Here is a 14,963-nt window from a genome sequence, read left to right on the forward strand (position 1 = left end):
CCTCAGGCCCTGCCCTTGTCACCACTGCTGCCCTCAGTGAGGAGGCCATTGGCCTCCTCAGATCCCTCACTGTTAGCCAGTCTACCATTTTGAATGCCATCCAGGGTGTAGAGAGGCAGTTGCAACAAACCAATACATTCCTGGAGGGCATTCATTCTGGTCAGGCAGCCCTTCAGCGAGCTTTTCAGACTCTGGCCTCAGCACTGATGGCAGCCATTGTCCCTGTCTCTAGCCTCCCCCCTGAAACTTCCTCCACCCAGACCCACACCCCTGTACCTCAGCCTATCCCAAGCACACCATCAGACCAGCATGCACACACCTCAACACATAAAGGAAGCCCTGGCAAACATAAGCACCACACATCCCACAGGCACTCACGCAAGCATCACACACATGCAGACATACCAACATCCACTGCCTCCACTGTGTCCCCCCTCCTCCTCATCTCCCTCATCCCTCCCAGTCTCATCTCTACTCACACCTGCATGCACTACATCTTCAGCCACTACCTCCATCACCAGCATACCCACCACCACACCCCACTCACGTGCAGTCACCACCCCCACTACCATTCACACATCCCCTGTCTCCTCTCCCAGTGTGTCTGTGAGCCCACCTCCCAAGGTACACAAACGCAGCCACACAACCACCCAACAGCCATCCACCTCACGACAGCCTCCAGCCCATGCACCTTCACCCAAAGTCAGCAAAAGTACACCTCCTACAACCACTACCTCTTCCTCCACTCCCAAACCCCCTCCATCCACCCGCCCCAGTGTTCCTAAGAAACTTTTCCTGACCACCCTTGACCTCTTTCCCTCACCTCCCCCACCCCATCAGTCTCCTAGGGCCCGACTCTCCAGGTCTCAACCCAGCAACTCAGCCACAACATCGGCGGGACCAGTGGTGACAGTAGTCACCAGATTATGGAGTGCACCAGGCAGCAGGGCAGCCAGTGTGGCAAGGAGCCACGGCACGGACAGTCCCCCACCTGTCAAGCATCAAAAGTTGTCCAGTGCCCGGCGGGAGAGGGTGAAGACACCAGCCACCAAAGCCGCTCCCAGGGGTACAGGTGGGAGTGTGGAGTCGGCTGCGACACCTTCCAAGGTGGGGAAGGGGCACAAGAAAACTAGCAAGTCTGGGAAGATCAACACGGCAGAGAAGACCGCCATCAGCCCCACTGCCCAAGACAGGACTGCCAGCAACCCCGCTGCCAAGGACCCGACCGCCAGCATCAGCCCCACTGCCCCAGACAGGACCACCAGCAGCCCTGCTGCCAAGGAGCCGACCGCCAGCAGCAGCCCAGCTGGCCAAGACAGGACCGCCAGCAGCAGCCCCGCTGCCCAAGACAGGACCGCCAGCAGCAGCCCCGCTGCCCAAGACAGAGCCGCCAACAGCCCCGCTGCCAAGGAGCCAACCGCCAGCAGCAGCCCCACTGCCCCAGACAGGACCGCCAGCAGCCCCGCTGCCAAGGAGCCGACCGCAAGCAGCCCCACTGCCCCAGACAGGACCGCCAGCAGCCCCGCTGCCAAGGAGCCGGCCGCCAGCAGCCCCGCTGCCCAAGACAGGACCACCAGCAGCAGCCCCGCTGCCCATGACAGGACCGCCAGCAGCAGCCCCGCTGCCCAAGACAGGACCGCCAGCAGCTGAACCGCTGTCAAAGACAGGACCACCAGCAGCTGAACCGCTGCCAAAGACACCGCCGCCACAAGCACCGCTGCCAAAGACACCACCGCCAAAAGCACGCTGCCAAGGACACCGCCGCAACAAGCACCGCTGCCAAGGACACCACTGCCACAAGCACCGTTGCTAAAGACATCGCCGCCACAAGCGCCGCTGCCAAGGACACCGCCGCCACAAGCACCGCTGCCAAGGATACCTCCGCCACAAGCACCGCTGCCAAAGTCACCACCGCCACAAGCACCGCAGGCCCATGAGCGCCAAAAGCTCTGAAGCTACTGAGGCCGCCACGAGCAGGATGAAGCACTCTGGGCACAAGGCCCCCTCCAGAACCAGTGGAGAAAGACATCCACTACCTCTGTCCTTGGCAGGATGAAGCACTGTGGGCACAAGGCCCCCTCCAGAACCAGTGGAGAAAGACATCCACTACCTCTGTCCTTGGCAGGATGAAGCACTCTGGGCACAAGGCCCCCTCCAGAACCAGTGGAGACTGTTATCCACTTGAGAGACTGTGGCTGTGCACTCCCCAGGATTAAGCAGTGGGCAAACCACCCACTGTAGAGACTTGAGAGACTGTGGCTTTGCACTCCCCAGGATATAGCAGTGGGAAAACCACCCACTGTAGAGACTTGAGAGACTGTGGCTTTGCACTCCCCAGGATTGAACAGTGGGCAACCCACCCACTGTAGAGACTTGAGAGACTGTGGCTTTGCACTCCCTAGGATATAGCAGTGGGCAAACCACCCACTGTAGAGACTTGAGAGACTGTGGCTTTGCACTCCCCAGGATTGAACAGTGGGCATGGGGCCTCCTCGTGGGTTTGACGTCATGCACTCAACCGGCTGAGGTGCCCACCCTTTCCCTTCCCCCTGAGGTGCCTGTTTTATTTCTATCTGATGCCCCTGCAGTGTTCTCTCCATCTTGTTCGGGTATCTTGTGTGGGCCTCGCCCATGCATTTTGGGCCCAGTGGTCCACGGACTTTAATGGTGGAATACCTTGAACTAATATTATTGGTGTATATATTTGTAAATAGTGTATGTATATTTTGTTAATACTGAATTTTAATATATTACAATCGTTCACCTCATTTCCTTTTGTCTTTGCATTCTTCCGACGTGCTTGGGAGGTGTAACTGTAATGTATCATGCTGTATTAGTGTGTGAGTTGTCGTGGATGAGGGTGGGGGTGGGGGTTTTGTGTGTTGCGTGTGTGTTTCACTGTTTTTTCCCTCCCCCCTCCCCTGTGTCGTAGGTGCAATACTCACCGTGGTCTTTGCCGCCGGCGTTCGTGCTTCTGGTAGAGGAGCAAGAAGATAAAGGCTGGACAAATGTGGAGCTCTGGTTCCATGGCGTCCTGGTTCCTCGTGGGGTGTGTGGAGGTGAGTGTTTTCCCTTCGAAGTCCTGTTTCCGTCGTGTTTTTGTTAGCGGTGAATCCGCCCCGGAAAAGGTGGCGGATTGGTAGGTTGTAATTCTATGGGCGGTACATTGTCCTCTGCCTGCCTGTTGGTGTTGACCGCCAAGCTGTTTGTTTGTACGGCCGTGGCGGTCAGAGTGTTAAAGTGGCTGTCTATGTTGGCGGTTTCCGCCATGGTCGTAATTCAATTTTTTTTACTGGTGGCCTGTTGGCGGTCTTACCGCCGCTTTAACACCGACCGCCATGGTTGTAATGACCACCAATGTCTTCTTTAGGAAAATAGGTAGGGTGTTTGGGAGGAAGTTGGGGTTGGGCGGTAGAGGGAGTAGCAGTGTCTGATGTGCATGTGTCTGTTGATGGTGCAGGTGCTTGTGGGTCTGGATTATGTGGTGTATGGATTGCTTTGTGTTTTTTACTGGGTGTCTATTGTGTGGGTGAGTGTGGGTGTTTGTCTACAGTATGTGTGGGTATGGTTGATGTAGGTGCTGTGCGTGGTTGTAGTGTGTGTGGATGTGCATGTGTGTATCATGGTTGGAGAGGTGTCTGAGGGTGTGATGGTGGTGGGTGTGGATGTTTGTGTTGTGGCGGTTGTGGTGTCTGTGGGTATCAATGTGGTGGGTGTGGATGTTTGTGTTGTGGTGGATGTGGTGTCTGTGAGTGTGCTGTTGGTGGGTGTGGATATTTGTGTCATGGTGTCTGTGGTGTCTGTGGGTATGCTGGTAGTGAGAGTGTGAGGTCACTGAGGAGGCCAAATCCTGGAATGACCTCTGTAGGCCAGACATGGCACTGCGAATGCTATCCGGGTAAGCCAGCATCTGTGTCATCTGACTACTAAACCCCTGGATGGTATTCAGTACTGCAGTCTGGCCCACAGAGTTAGTACGCAATAGGCCAACAGCAGACTATCTCTGTGGGCAGCCTGGGAGACAGGGTTGGGGGAGGTGTCTGCAGCACATGGGTGTCAATGGGTGTCTGCAGCACAGGTGATGCCACCCCTATTAGGGGGTGGCTACAGCCAACCAGGAGGGAGCAAAAGGAAGGGTGGAGATGGAAACATGGGTGGCAGACAATGATGCAGATGGAACTGTCGCACTAGGTTCTGCCACCACTAGGGACTGGTCATCTGTGGAGGCCTCTGTAGATGATGTTGATTCGCTCTGTGACCTCTGCGCCAGTCCACTCACCCTCCATGGCACTGAGTTCCCTTGGTGTCAGTGATGTCTGCACCGTAACCATGGTACCCAGCTTCTTCCCCGCCAACCTTCCTGCTATCACCTTTGCATGCCCAGATGATGCTGAAAAGACAGATACAATGTAAATACGATTGAACATGAACCTTGCTCAAAAAACAATTGCCAAGTCTACATTTTAAACCAGCTTAAAGACTCTGAGACTTTGCTTCTTTATCATCAGTATCTCATGCATATAGGGAAGAATTACACAAACCATTTGCTCACAGTCGAGAAATCCCCCATGCTAGCCTTTTGTCTCTTATCCACTTTTCATTTTTTGCATTACAAATGGCTTCGTCAGTATAAGTAAAAACCTATGTCTGGGCATATTCCTAACCCACTTCAGTATAGAGCAAAAACATTTCCGCATTTCTAAAAGAGTCACGTTTTGGGTCTGATATTGACTTACCAAGATGGGATACTCCATGCGATGTACCCTTCCATCTGCAATTGTCCTTTTAAGTATAACTGTTCTCACTCTCACTGCTTCTTATCTGGACATAACTAAGGACACTTTAATGTCATTTGGGGTACATGTAACTCTGTCACCAATGTGGACACATTCCTGTCTATTTCAATCAATACTGTTTCACATAAAAAATCATGTTGGTTGGCACAGATTGGCTCACATGTTTATTTGGGAAAGACCAGAAGGCCGCCCGCCAGCCCAGCGGGAAACCCCCTTCCATGAGGATGCCAGCTCAGAATGGAGCTGGCGGAGTGGAAGGGGTGCGACGGGTGCAGTTGCACCCGTCGCGATTTTCAGTATCTGCTTGGCAGACACTGAAAATCTTGCTGGGGCCCTGTTAGGGGGCCCCTGCAGTGCCCATGCCAGTGGCATGGGCACTGCAGGTGCCCACAGGGGCCCCGCGACACCCGTTACCGCCAGCCAGGTTCTGGCGGTCAAAACCGCCAGAACCAGGCTGGCGGTAAGGGGGTCGGAATCCCCATGGCGGCGCTGCCTGCAGCGCCGCCATGGAGGATTCCGAAGGGCAGCGGGAAACCGGCGGGACACCGCCGGTTTCCCGTTTCTGACCGCGGCTGTACCGCCGCGGTCAGAATGCCCATGGATGCACCGCCAGCCTGTTGGCGGTGCATCCGCGGTCCCCGGCCCTGGTGGTAGTCTACCGCCAGGGTCAGAATGACCGCCTAAGGCTTCATGAAAATCTACTATTGCCTACAAGAAATGAATTTAATTTTGCTGTTGAAACATATTTCTAACATATTTCAAGTAAGGAATGATGCCATTGTGCACATGTTTCCAGTCCTTTTGGTGCTGATGATCATGATCATATTGTCATTGTACCATCTTACAAATGTAAAGTCTGAAACATCAACTGTTTCATAAGTGCTTAGTATGCCATGTCACTAGTAATACAGCCTACATTACCTACTCACATTAGTGATGGAGTATCACACCTGACCCAATCCTCAAATGGGCAAATGGGCTTACATGTACCTCATAACATGGATAAAATGCAGGCGCCCATTTTTCCGTATGCAGCCGGGTGTCTGCTCAAAACAGTGAAGAGGAATGTAGTGAGAACCTTCAGCAAAAAACAAAATCCCAAATACAGCATCAGACACAGGCCCTCATTATGACATTTCCCGGTAAATCCCACTTACCGCAGTGCTGACTGCCGCCAAACATACCGCCGCCGCCACGGATATCCATTCATCATATTATGACATACACAGACCAATCAGTCACTATACAGCCACAGACACAAATCCTCCACACCAAAGGTCAGTGATAAACCAGCGGTATCAAAACCAACACCGTTATGCCAACAGAACAACGCCCATCACATTACGACCCACGAATCACCACGGGCGGACATTCAACCGCGGTAAACCATTGGCAGTACATACCACCGCGCTCAAAGTACACACACTCAAACAAAACAACACCACATTGGACAATTTAAATTACACACACCTGACACACATACACACACCACACCCACACCACTATAAAACACACATCCACATCACAACCCTCTACGATTACAAATCATTGGCACCAGAGAGAGACAGCAAGCCCACTCACACAACCAGAACCACATAATACCATCACCTATACACCACCCACGTACCTCACAACACACACCTCAACACATCACCCTACATACCCTCACCCACACTATTCACACAACACCCATGGCACCACAAGGACACCCCAGATTCTCTGAGGAGGAGCTAAGGGTCATGGTGGAGGAAATCATCCGGGTAGAGCCACAGCTATTTGGAGCACAGGTGCAGCAGATATCTATTACTAGGAAGATGGAGCTATGGCAGAGGATCGTGGACAGGGTCAATGCCATGGGACAGTACCCCAGAACAAGGGATGACATCAGGAAGAGGTGGAACGACCTACGGGGAAAGGCGTGTTCCATTGCAGCAAGACACCAGCTCGCTGTACAGAGTACTGGCGGTGGACCCTCACCTCCTACCCCACAGCTAACAACATGGGAGGAGCAAGTCTTGGCAATCATGCATCCTAGGGCCTGGCAGGAGTAGCAGGAGGACTGGACTCTGGTAAGTCAACTTTCTATTTCTATCACCCCCTACCTGCATGCCATCATATACCCCCACCCTCACTCCCATCACTCCACCACTACACACACACCCCACCTTTCACATCTCACTCATTCATATGCCAAGCCCTGCATGCACCACCAATGCATGGACACTACTCACAGACATGCATGGAGACCTATCACTAAAGCATGCACACTAGAGAGAACTAATCATCCCACCATACACTAACATACACAAGTGACAGCTGCAAGGGCAAAAAAAACCATAGAGGGCAACCCATCCATGCACAATGGCCCATTTTTATACTTGTTTAGCGCTGCATTTGCATAGTTTTTTGACGCAAAAGCGGAGCAAAATGACAAAATACAATTGTATTTTGTAACTTTGCGCCGCTTTTGCGTAAAAAAACAACGCACATGCAACGCTAAAAAAGTATAAATATGGGCCAATATGTCACATACAGAAACAATAATACTGCATTTACATCCTCACAGGTATCCCAGCCAATGTCACTGGAGAAGAGGTACCAGCAGCATCCAGTCCCCCAACAGAAGAGGCCCACAGTGATAGCAGTGACTCTGCTTGCCTAGATCTGGATGTCCAAACTGGCCCATCAGGGACTTCTGGACAGTCGGTTACCCAGCCACAGTTACACACCACCACAGAGCCTCCCCCGTCAGAAAACACCACCACAGCGTGCCCATACCTCTGTCCCCAGGACACATCATGTCAGCAGTGTGTCCACCACTACAGGGACCCTTGGGCACATCACAAACCCAAGACAATCAGGGACCTGGGGTCAGTGGCAGTGGGCACACAGTTCAGGGAACACAGTTCAGGGCACAGGACAACAGGGAAGCTGGGAGGACTGCTGTGCGCTGGGGGAGGACAGGCCCAGGGAACCGACTCTCCAGGAGGCACTCACCGAGATCCTGGGAGCATATCAACATTCCCAGGATACGCTGGGCCAAATCCTGGACAATGTGCAGGAGAACAGGTGGCTGCAGGAGGGACAGTACCAGGGGATCAGGGAGAAGTTGAAGGACATTAACACCACCCTGGTCACCATTGCAGGGGTGCTGAAAGACATGGCTAACATTATGAGAGAGGCAGTATCATGCCATCAGGCTCCTGCCACTAGCCAGACTACTGAATAGCCCTCCACCTCCACTGCTGCTAGTGGACAGAACGCCTCGCCAACAGGCCACCAGCACCCCTCCCCCTGCAGAAGGAGAACCACCCTGCAAACGTCCCCTGTGATCCAGGCAGAAGCCAGAGACTATTGCCAAGACCCCCGCAGGAAATAAGACTCTCCTGATTGTCACCCTTGTGTCCCACTCTGTCACCCTGTCCACCTTGAACTGCCATTGCTCCCCTTCCTATGTCCCCTTGGACAATGCACCTGTGCACCAAATAGACTCTAACAATACCCTGGACATTCCTCCATCATCATCCCAGCCCATTGCCCTTCTTACTTTTCTTCACAGCACTGTAATAAAACACTTTGAAAAAATACAAATATGGAGTATGTCAAATGATTGAAGTATGTATTGGTTTAACAAGGTTTAAACATTGCAATTCAAGTGTACAGTAGTGTTAACACAGGATAGAACTGTAGTTGGCTCAGTGACCACACCAGGAGCGATAGTGGGGCACCAACATCTGCAAAAAGAGTTGCCAAAGGGTACAGTGAGTGGGCATAGAAGTGGGAAATCACAGCCTGCCAGTGACAATGTGAAACAAAAAACTGACAATGAAATGTGAAGTAACACTGTCTTACCTGTGTGTCATTGGAAGTATTGTCTAATCACTGCAGATCTGTTGTCCTCATCCTCATCCTCAGCCTCCTCATCTTCACTGTCCACAGGGTCCACTGCTGCCACATGGCCATCTCCAGCCTCCTCCTCCTGCAGAAAAGGCACATGGCATCTCAAGTCAAGGTTATGCAACATGCAGCATACCACGATTATCTGGCAGACCTTCTTGGGTGAGTAGCAGAGGGATCCACCGGTCAGATGGAGGCAGCGGAACCTGGCCTTCAGGAGGCCAAAGGTAGGTTCAATAGTCCTTCTTGTTCACCCATCAATCAATCATCAATCAAGCCCATGTGCCTTATTGTAACATTCCTCAGCCCTTGTCCTGGGATTCCTCACAGGGGTCAGTAGCTGTAATAGGTTAACCTGAGTCACCTGCAAATATCGAGGGACAACTGTTAGCCACACACTATCCCTTATGGCCCACACCATACCCATAGACCAACATCCACTCTGTGGTAACCAGGGCTCACCTATTGGCCACACACGGTGCCTCTGTACTTGGGCCATCACATTTGGGATGCTGCTATTCCTCAGGATAAAGTCATCATGCACCAACCCAGGATATTTAGCATTGACCTGGGAGATGTACTGGTCTCCCAAACACACCATCTGCACATTCATTGAGTGAAAAGTTTTCCGATTTCTGAGACCTGTTCATTTTTCCGGGGAGGGGGGAACAAATTCAATATGTGTTCCATCAATCGCCCCAATTATATTGGGATATGTAAATTGCATAGAAGCCAGCCTTCACTGTGGGCAAATCCTCCCCCTGGGGGAAAACAATATAGCTGTACAGGAGTTTAATCAGGGCAGACAACACTCTTGTCAGCACTATTGAGAACATTGGATGTGATATTCTTGCTGCCATGCTCATGGAACTTGGAAAGAACCAGTTGCCAAAAAAAGGAGCACAGATAGCACTTGTGCAAGAGGGGGGATCCCAGTGGGATGACGGATAGCAGATATCAAATCAGGTTCCAATTGGGAACACAGCTCCATGACAGTAGCCCTGTCAAGTCTGTAGGCAATTATAATGTGCCTGTCCTCCATTGTTGCAAGTCCACCAGGGGTCTGTACACTGGGATGTCCCCATCTCCTACTCATCCGCAGTGGTTGCAATCTATGGGGCAAAAGAATGAGGAGCAAGTTATAAAACGTACATTGTAGCCACTACACTTCAATGCATGATGTGAATTTTAAATGTATTAGTGGCATATGACCTGTATATGCAATTGTGATCTGTGACGCAGTTATGCTCCATGCACTGCCCCCCCCCCCCCGAAATGGCGTCCGCCTGTTCTGTAAGGAGGGACAGGTGTAAGTGAGGTAATTCTGGTGACATTGTGTGCCATTGTGGGAGGCGGTTGGGAACTGCCGTGCAACTTCTCATTCGTTATAATTGGGCCCTCTGGGTTACAGTGGCCAATGGTGCTGTACGCCGGCGGTGACGGTATGCACCGCCGTGGTCATCACTGTCAATTTCTATCTGTTCACTCACTTGCTACCTGACCTTCAACAGGAGAGGACCTACTCTGTATATGCTGCTGTGACCTGTGTCTGGAACCTTCCATGGCTCGTGTGACTGGGGAAAGGGCCCCTGCCTTCACCTCGAAGGACATGGAGCTACTGGTGGATGGGGTCCTATCCCAGTATGGACAGCTGTATGGGCCTCCAGACCAACAGGTGAGTACACTGCTGGCACGATGCATGTGGCATGAATGCATGGAGTGGTATGTGAAGGCCTCATGTAGTGGGGGGTTGGTGGATGGGCGCTGGGCAGTGTGCAGCATGTATGCTGGGCAATGTCTGTGCGAAAGGGGATGGGAAGGGCTGTGGTGGGCCATGAGTGTAACAGGCAGGACGGTCTAACTAATACCTTTCCCTGTGTATGTTTCCTCTGCAGGTTAGCGACCATCAAAAGAAGGGAATATGGCATGCCATCGCCTAGGACCTGTTGACCCTGGGGGTCTATGGCAGGCGGAGCACCCACTTTTGGAAACGGTGGGAGGACCTGGGCATGGAAGATGGTGGAGGCCCAGCTGGGGGTGGCCTCCCAACGAGGAAGGGGTGCCAGTCGAACCCTGACCCCCCTGATGGCCCAGATTCTGGAAGTGACCTATCCGGAGCTGGATGGGCGCTTGGGGACATCACAGCAGTCACAAGGGGGTGAGTACAGTGCCCATCGTTACAACTTACGCCTTGTGGGGTGGTATCCGGGTGGTGGATGTGTGTCTGTGGATGGCCCCAGACCAGGCCTGACATAGCAGAGTAGGTCCCATGTTGTCCAGGGTTCTGATGGGAAATTCCTCTAAACTAGTTGGTAGGCATCCACTACTGGGCGGGGCTGTGTGGGTGTTAGGTATGCTGCAGTTGGCGGTATGTGTCCCTCCCAATGCCCTGGTGACTAGTATTGTTACTGGTAGTGCAGTTGCATAGTGCGTAGAGCTGTTCCCTGTGTGTGAGGGTGGTATGTACGCCAACTGTGGTGTTGGTGTAGCCATTGACCAAGTGTATCCTTTGTCTCTTCCCCCCTTTTTTTGTTTTGTCACCCTGTCCTTATGTGCATGAGCTTCATCTGGCAGAGGAGCAGAGGCACTGGACCCAGAAGGCAGAGTCCACCGACGGTGAGGGCACCAGTGGGATGGAGGGTGAGGGGAGCACCACTGCAGAGACTGGAGGGGACGGTTCGGACAAGGGTACCTCTCTGATGGAAGCTCCCTGGTGGTGGCGGACACCTGTGTGCCCACCCCAGCTACAGGTACAGCCACCACCACCTGTACCAGCACCGTCCTCCCAGCAGCCCCTCATCGAGTTGCCTGTGCCTGTTCACCCAGGAGGTTTGGCATTTTCTTTTACCCCAGGCACCTCAGGCCCTGCCCCAATGAGCCCTGCTTCCCTTAGTGAGGTGGCTATTGACCTCCTGAGATCCATCTCTGTTGTGCAGTCAACCATTGTGAATGCCATCCATGGGCTGGCAGCCCAAATGCAACAGGCCAATGCATTTCTGGAGGGCATTCACACTGGCTTGGCGGCCCAACAGAGATCAATCCAGGCTCTGGCCTCCTCTCTGATGGCAGCCATTGTCCCTGCTTCCACCCTCCCCACTCCAACCACCACCACCAGTGGGCAGCCGCCAGAGGTTGCAGGGGATGGGCTGGAGCCTCCCCCCACCAGCATCAGCAGCACCACCAGCAGCAGTAGGTAGCTGTCCGAGGCTGCAGGGGATAGGCAGGAGCCTCCCCCCACCACCACCAAGTCACCCACTTGAGATACTATAGCCTTGCACTCCCCAGGACCAAGCACATGGCATGTTGCCCTCTCCAGGACCAATGGTGTTGTAACATCTGCTGGCTGAGCTGCCCCCCCATTCCCCATTGCCCTGAGGTGCCTGCCTATTTTCGAACTGATGCTCCTGCAGTGTTCTCTCCGTGTTGTTGCAGGAGTCAAGTGGGGCCCTGGACTTTGTAATGTGGCCCTGTGGCCCACACAGATTGATGACTGGGCAGTGTCCCTTGTTTGTACATATGTATATACTTTTAGATTTAATTTTCGTATTTCTACTATATTTATATTATTAAACTTACTTTCATTTATTCCTGTGGTCCTTGCATTATTCCTGCGGGGTACGGGGTAAATATGTTTTATTACTTCATCTGCTTGTGTGCATGGTGTTGGGGTGGAGGTGTTGCCTGTGTGTGTCACTCTCTTTTTCCTCCCCCCTCCCCTGTGTGCTAGGCGGCTGTACTCACCAGGGTCGTCTTAGCTGTCGTTGATGTTTGTGGTGGAGCAGGACGTAGAAAAACATTGGGAAGATCTGCAGTTCGGGCTCCATGCAGGTGCCACCCGTCCTTTGGGGCGGAGGGGCCACACCCCCCCACCAGAGTTTCTGTCAGGCTGAACAAAGGTCAGCCTGACAGACACTCTTCATGTTCAGGTCAGGCAGCCAGGAGCAGACATGTGCGATTTGCGCAGTCTCCTGGCTGCCTGAGCTGAAATTTGCTGGGCTGAAGAGGTCACAGCTCCTGTGGGCGTGACCTCCTCGGCTCAGCAAAGGTGCCTCGAGGCCCTCCCCTGGGTGACAAGGGAAGCGTCACCCATTGACTTCGACCTGGGCGCTTTAGGTTTAGTGTTAATCAGTGACACCTCATCACAGAGTGGGGTGGGGTCAGCAGTCTCACTGACCCCATCCCACTCTGTGACGAAGTTGGGACTGCTGCCTTCCCTCAGTGGCTGACCTAGGGTCAGCCACTGAGGGAAGGCAGCAGTCCCAACTCTCCTCGGACCTCCGAGGCTGAAGGTAAGTGTGTGTGAGTGATCAATCTTTTAAATGAATGTTTGGTGCGTGCATGCATGTTTGAATGTTGAGTGTTGTTAATGGATGTGCATGCGTGTGTGTGTGAAAGTGTGAGTGTGCTTCCGTCCTGCCCCCCTCCCTCCTAAAACTGCCACCCGCCACTGGCTCTATGCGGCATGGTTTTTTCCTGTGTCTCCAATGGTGAGTTGTTTCACTTCTGTGCAGTGTTTCCGCCAAGCTTTTGATGTTGTTGGTACCACCCCGGAAAAGGTGGCAGATTGGCCTGTCATAATACAGTGGGCAGAACATTGACTTCCGCCTGGCTGTTGGTGGCTACCGCCGTGGTGCCTGTCAATTCTGTCCTGGCAGTCGGTGTGGTAAAGTGGCTGTCTGTCTGAGCTCTTTCCGCCATGGTCATAATTTGGTGGTATTTACCGCCTGCCCGTTGGCGGTATTACCGCCGCTTTATCACCGACCGCCAGAGTTGTAATGAGGGCCACAGCCAATAGAACGTACACCTCAGAAATCCTCATCTGCGTTGGATGTGTGTCAACCGTCATGTTGAGGCCAAGCAACATTGCTGTAAATAAAAAAGGTTAAAAAACAAGAATAGCTACATAAATAATTAAACCCCTTAATGTTGTTGTTGGACCCTCAACTGCCCATCAAGCTCCAGGTAGACCACACAAGGATTAAGGGCTTTAGGGGGTGTCAGGGTGCGACACACACACATGCCTAACTGGGAGGCTTGGCCAAGCTGGACTTTGGCTGACTTTCTGGTCCAGAGACAGAGGTCATACCACCTCTTCCTACAATGCAGGCTGTGCTGAATATGGACTCCCAGCGTCCATACCTTCTTTGCAATGACCTTCCATAAGTCCTGCTTCTAGATAGATTAGAACAAATAACAAAATAGATTTTGAGTGATTTTGTTTGTCTGTAGTGCAGTGACACAACATTCTGTACCCACCTAAATTATTCCGTTCACTACACTCCAATAACAACACTTCACTCGTTAACAAAAAGGGATACATTTGCCTGTGTACAAAGGAGGAACAAGTTACTTTGACAAACATTTCTCATTCAAACATGTATCTGTCCCTCTGTGTTCCCTCCTCAGGGGAGAAGGCAGGGGCCCTGTCACCTGTTTTGCCTGGCATTCCAGCTCCCAGAGGTCAATAACAGCAGCAAAAGTCAAGGAGGTGTTGTTGGCTACAGTTTTAGGAGGCAAGTGAGCTTTTTTCCAGATGCTATGGACAGGAACATGGCATACATGCTCTGAGGTGGAGACGGCCACCACCATTGGCTTTTGTTTGTAGCCGTCAAACATGTTAGCTTATGGCAGTGTCCGTCGTGGAGTGCTCCACCTTCTACACAGTCAATTTCTGCCAACGGCCATAAGACAGCCAATGTCCTTCTGGCAAGATCAGGCACCCGTGATTTTAGGAGATAGAGCTCTGTATTTTTAAATTGACAAAATATGACACATAAAAAGGTGAACCGTTACTGTGATTGACATCAGTAGTGCCACTGTGTATGTTATAGTTCCATTGATGGTAATTGTAAAAAACTAAATAAATAAAATAATGCCACCATGGAGGAAAGAGACATAATAAAAATGTTCAGATTAAATAGCGAAACTATACTGGATTTTTGTCACTAGCTGGAGCCTGATCTCCTGCCTCACAATAGTAATACAACAGCAATAACACCATTAGTGAAACTCATGACAGTACTTCATTATGTGGTCACTGGACAGGACTACAGAGGCCAGAAGAACTTCCATTTCATCAATGTGCAAGTTGTCTGCTTACTAGATTTATACATCTCAAGTGTGTGTGCCCAGTTTCCTGAGTCAACACATGATTCCTTTATACTACAGAACAGCACCATATCCCTGCAAATGTCAAAACTTGTACCTGAGAGGGCCTGCTTGTTGGTAAATATAATATGATGGTGATCATTTGTTTTAGCCTTAGTTTAG

This window comes from Pleurodeles waltl, chromosome 5, assembly GCF_031143425.1.
Source record: "Pleurodeles waltl isolate 20211129_DDA chromosome 5, aPleWal1.hap1.20221129, whole genome shotgun sequence".
Lineage (NCBI taxonomy): Eukaryota > Metazoa > Chordata > Amphibia > Caudata > Salamandridae > Pleurodeles > Pleurodeles waltl.